The 5,698-nt window shown below is 42.4% G+C and overlaps 1 non-coding gene across 1 annotated transcript; it reads left to right on the forward strand.

The window, feature by feature from the left end:
• Nucleotides 1–2,460: 2,460 nt before the first annotated feature.
• Nucleotides 2,461–2,591, forward strand: LOC118011637. The gene has a single exon (XR_004679514.1). It is a non-coding gene; the product is annotated as a small nucleolar RNA SNORA63 (small nucleolar RNA).
• The last annotated feature ends 3,107 nt before the right edge of the window (nucleotides 2,592–5,698 follow it).

Consider the following 5,698-nt stretch of genomic DNA (forward strand, 5'->3'; position numbering starts at 1 on the left):
ATACAATATTTGCAAGATGCCTAGAATTTAGTGGTGTTCAATAGAGCAGATTCTGGAATAGAAGCTCTATATAAGAGTAACAGGAACCAAAAAATACCTCTGACACAGGTAAGAACTGAATTTGAGTCCCAATCTATCTACCTTAAAGGCCATAATCAGAACTTGAATCCTTTGGAAACTGGGAGTCATGGCATTTAAGAACTGGTCTGCCTTTCCAGTTGTCAGGTATCATGAAGATGGAGGAGTCCAATAAACATTTACAATGTTATAATTCTTGAAGATGAAATGAAATAGCATAAGAAATCTGACACTGTATATCCAAGAGGGAATACAGGGCAGATACAGAAAAAAAAGAACAAAAACTAGTTGGTACCCTTAGATTGTCACATCCTAACTAAATTTCATTAAAACTCAGATCTAAACAGGGAGGAAAAAAACCCTGGTTGACATAGTAGCATGACAAGCATGGTGCAACGTCATCTTTCCAGATAGCAGCCTGTTCCTGCTTCCTCCCTTAGACATAGTTAATGTTCCATAGGTGTGGCAAATAGCAAATGCTCATCAGGAGCAGAAATATTCGTATCAGCACGAGCAGTTTATTCATTAATGATGGGGCAATCTCTAGGTTCAAATTTTAGGGCAATCCTTACTATAGAGCTGGAACTGAGAAAAGAGTTTCACAGCATTACTCAGAAAAACTTTATGTTTTCTGTATACAAGCACTAAGTTGCAACACCTCCCAAGTAACAAGACACTCCAGATCATTGCTGTCCAACAGAAGTTTCTGCAATGATGAAAATGTTGCCTGTCTGCGCTTTCCAATATGGTAGCCACTAGCCACTTGTGGCTGTTGAGCATTGAAATGTGGTTGATGTGGCTGAGGACCTGAATTTTTCATTTTAAGTAAATTTTGATTTAAATAGTTCCAATGGCTAGTGACTATGATATTGACTACAACAGTTGTAGCGGAATCATCTTTAGTAGCAGATACTTATTAATGACATCCATCCTTCCTTCCCTGCATATTTATTAGGTTGCATATTATATTTTTATTATGATCCTTTCCTTGTTTTTCCCATTCAAAGCTGCTACAGTCATTCATTTGCACCAGGTTTCTGCTGCATAAAATTTTTGGAGTGATTAAGCAGCACAAAATGGAGTTTACCTTTGATCCTTTATAGCAGTCGCAAGATTAGTGCTTTTTGGAGAAAAAAAAAATCCCAGCTGATGACCTATTTGCTCTAGTCTTTCCTTGGTCATTTCAACAAGAACTGTGGATTCCTGATACACTGGCACACCAAAGGGATGAAAACACTGTGTCCAGGGGCTTCCTCCCAGGGTTATGTGCAGGTCACTGTGACCCAGCCAAAAAGCTACAGATACCATGGTGCATAACCTGGATCCTGATTGAAGATATAGTTTAAAAAATTAGCTAGTCTTTTTGTAATAGGTATTTTTGGGGGGCTCAGTGATGAATGCTTATGTTTCTTGAGCCATACAAATAACAAATTGATTTCCTTAACTTGAATAAAGACATTCCTTTGCTAGACCAATGAAAACCTCATGCTCTGTTGGAAAAGTTCTAATCAGTGAGCAATGGATGATACCACTGATATTCTGGAAGTACCAATCCTCCAGAAGGTCCTGCCAATGATAACAAATATCCCTTGATCCCAACATACGGATAAATCCCATTTAAAGCCTTTTGCTAAAAACCAAGAATAGCTTACCTGTTTAAAGAACAAGATGGTTCTATTGTAGTCGAAATGATTCTTAAATAATTCATCTACTTATTTTGGTAGTTATTTGTGCTTTCTCTCTAAATCTCTTACATGATACATTACTGTAACAATATTTGTAATGGTTATGAAGAGAAAAGCCAATGAATCTGCAGGTTTATTTAACTGAATGCAAACTGGTTAAGAACTTCAGAGGAAAGGATATTATTGAAGATGAGATGTAGAATATTTCAAATAAAATAAAGTAAAATAAAATAAATTATAGCACCCTTGTCCCTATACCAAACTTGTAACCGGGTTAACATTGTATATTCTATATTCCCTTTGGTTTGCTACAAAGTAATCAAATACAGTGAAATATCAAGGAGATTACTTTTAAAAATGAGGGCAACTGGGATCTGTATTATAGTATTTAGTAACTACTTCAGCTACCTGGGAACTCTCTCTCTCTCTCTGCTAAGAGAAACTGAAAGTTGGTTGTATATTATGTATCTTATGTAGCAATTATATTTCAGTTACTAGGCTGGACATTCCCAAACTCTGAGGTCACTGTTGTAGGTTAGACTATTATTCAGCAAATATTTACTCCGTCACCCATTTCAGTGGGAGAACGCACTGCCCCACTCCATCGATTTGGGGCTTGCCTGGCGTTGCCAGTGGAATGTGTCTGAAAGTACTCTTGTGCCAGTTCTGAGCCTGAGTGTTCAGAAACATCACATGTATGCAGGATCTAGTTACAATGTAGCTGTAAAGTGCTGCCTTGTCTTTGCCCCCTGCTCAAAATAAAGCTATTACCTTTCTAGTCCTGTCCGCCATGGTGCTTAGCAGCCAGGGATGCATGGTCTCAGATATGTTTACCAAGTAAAACACTGATTTGAGGGGCGCCTGGGTGGCTCAGTCATTAAGCATCTGCCTTCGGCTCAGGTCATGATCCCAGGGTCCTGGGATCGAGCCCCACATCAGGCTCCCTGCTCAGTGGGGAGCCTGCTTCTCCCTCTCCTGCTCCCCCTGCTTGTGTTCCCTCTCTCACTGTGTCTCTCTCTGTCAAATAAATAAAATCTTTAAAAAATAAAAAATTTAAAAATTTAAAAAAAGAAACATCACATGTTTCCACTTGTGACCTCCACCTTGAGAAAAACATGGGTCAGGTGGCCAGAATGAGGTATGCTGAAGACACCTGCACCCAACTTACAGAGTGAAACAGCTCCCCCCCCCCCGCCGCCGCCCCCCAACCAGCTGAGCCCAGATCTGCTGAACCACACTGGGCCTGCCATTCTGGGAATGTGAGAATATATTTATTGTCCTATGCCACTGAGATTGGCTGTTGTTTCTTATGGCAACAACTGCCTGCTACGCTCAGGGTAAGTCACTTTGTAAAAAAATAAGGCCTTTCTATAGTCTATGCATTGCTCCAGCATCTGTCTTCTTCACTTTGATCTTCTCATACCTGTAATCTCCTCTTCTGAAGTTGCTAAAGAGTAGCGAAGGATGTTCTAGATGCTTGCAACTCAAAATATATCCTCGCTCTGGCACTTTTACCATCACCTTCGTGCGTGTTCAAAATGCAAACCCTCAGGCCCCACTCCAGACTAACTGAATCATTATCTCTGGGGATGAGGCCCAGAAATCTGTGTTTTAACAGGTTTTCTGAGAAATGCTCCCCACACATTAAGGTGGTCACCATTTGTCCAGGACTGTTTCGGTCTTAGCACTGAAAGTCACTCTGAGATAGCCCTCAGAAGGTTGGTCAATGGGAGAATCAATGTAGTATCCTACAGTGATGAGATTTCTGCAGTACTGGGAAGGCACTCTTCTCTGCATGCCTATTTCTGAAAATTCTTCTGAAATACTGTTAATACTTCATGTCTTTGGCAATGGCCAGAGCTTTCCCTTGCTAAGCTGCAAATCTTCACAGAAAGGTAATTCATGGAGCCTTTCCAAGTGGAGTGTATTGCTTCAAGATAAAGGGCACCTTTCTCAGAGGGAAGGGAGCAAGGATTCGTAAGCTCCTCACTGATGCTCTGTGTCTAAAGTATAAATGAAGGAGATTTTCAGATTCTTATGTGCCAGTCTTTTCACTGAACATGGGAATAGAAGTTAGAGACAGTGGGGTTAGACAAGGGGCAAGAAAAAAACACTAGCTGTATATTTCTAAGACTTAACAGTTCTACTAGAACACTAATTTTTCCAACGTGACTTCCCTCCCCCGTCTTCAGAGACAGAACGGGGCCCCTTTTAGCCCAATTTCCTTAGGCAGCAGTAGAATTAACTTACTCATGTTCTACTGAACACTGGGCATGTAATTCCCTGTGCAGGTTAAGCTGTGGTGCCTTGTGATTTCAGGGTTCTCTGTTCGAGTCAACTTCTCTTAGCCTGAGTTGGAGCCCATCAGTCTGTGGGGCCCAGAGCAACTTAACCATCTTTGGACAGAATCCATCCAAGAGTTCACCCAGTGCCCTGAAGTCCTGCACATGTGCGGGAGCCACAGGAAGCCCCTTGGATCAAAGAGAGCCGAGAGAGCCTCGACGGGGCTGCGGGAACATCGTGTAATTTACCCAAACCATCTGCGAGTGACATAAATACCAGCCGCTCAGAACACCTGCACCAGATGACTCAGCATCAAGTTGGGAAGCCAGCAGGGGGTTGAAATAAAAGAAAACAAAAACTTCAGTGACTGGAGCAAAACAAAACATCACATTTTGGCACCAGCTGCACTGGAAAGAAAAAAAAAAAATGAACGAAAGAAAATGAGTTGGCAATTTTTAGTCAACTTCCAGTCAGAGAGGTCTGCCAGCTGGATGTGTCGAAGTTTGTGTTGGGGGGGCGGGGAGGAAGGGGGTTTAAAAGAAAAATGAAGAAATATTAAATCCCAGAGACCTCCAACAATAGTTTCAAGGGCCTGGCTTTCTAGATAAAGAACAGCTGCTGCTGAACTTAAGACACAAAATGTTGATTACGACATAGAAGGAATAGAGAAAGAGGGGCCCTGTTGATAGAGTGAAGAGGGAGTGAGCAGACGTGGACTTTGGGTGTGCCATGCCCCCGCAAGCAAGCCAGAGAAGTCCTGATGGGCCACTTCCTCTCACCTGCGAAGGCACTCGTTTATTTAGTCACAGTCCTTCAAAAACTCTCCCAGAAAACCCCCCTGCAGCTTTAGCCACCATGAAGAAGGCCGGCCACACAATTTCAAGACCTGAATATACCATCAGTAGGAAAAGAAAAACCCGATTGCCTGTGAGCGCTTCTAATGAGGCAGTTTCTGGAATTTCAATTACTGTGGGGTGCCTACTGTTTATAGCATTGACCTTGTATTTTCTCTGGTAGAGAGGAGCGATGTGATGAATGGCGGGCACACCACTTTCCGCCTCATCCACCAGATGAATGGCCACAGATACTCTTGGCATCTGAAGTGGTCCAGGTGGTCCCTCTGGCCTGATTCCCTTGGCCAGTTTTCCTTTCTCATCTGGGAATTTTGACCCTCCTGCTTTCCAACTAATTGTCTCATATTATCTCCTTTTTGTTCATGAATGTCCTTTCAGCAAAAGGTTGCAAAATCTCAGGCTGTTGAGACAGAAAGTCTCAATTAACCTCTAACCTCGTTTCAGTGCCCATGGTGGCTTGGGTTATTCCTTACACCTAATCATGGGCCCATTAACAAGTTGTGCGAAAACTAAACAAAACAAAAACACTGTTTTGACCAGGCTGTAATTGCTGCTAAATGACACTTAACAATGGCTCCCTTGTACTGCTAAATGGACAGTGTGGGCCACTCAGGTACACTGCAAAATCCTGGGCAGTGAGATTTATTTGTGATAAGGGCCTCCCTGTATCTCTTTAAGCGCTTCGCCCAGCAACTCCCTTGATGGAAGGGTGGTCATGTTTTTGGATAGCCAGAACTGACAACATGGCACAAAGCATGAAGGACAACTCCCACGGAGGACTACGAGAGCCTTCCTCCC

Source organism: Mirounga leonina, unplaced genomic scaffold, assembly GCF_011800145.1.
Source record: "Mirounga leonina isolate KUSES-001 unplaced genomic scaffold, KU_Mleo_1.0 Mir_150, whole genome shotgun sequence".
Taxonomy (NCBI): Eukaryota; Metazoa; Chordata; class Mammalia; order Carnivora; family Phocidae; genus Mirounga; species Mirounga leonina.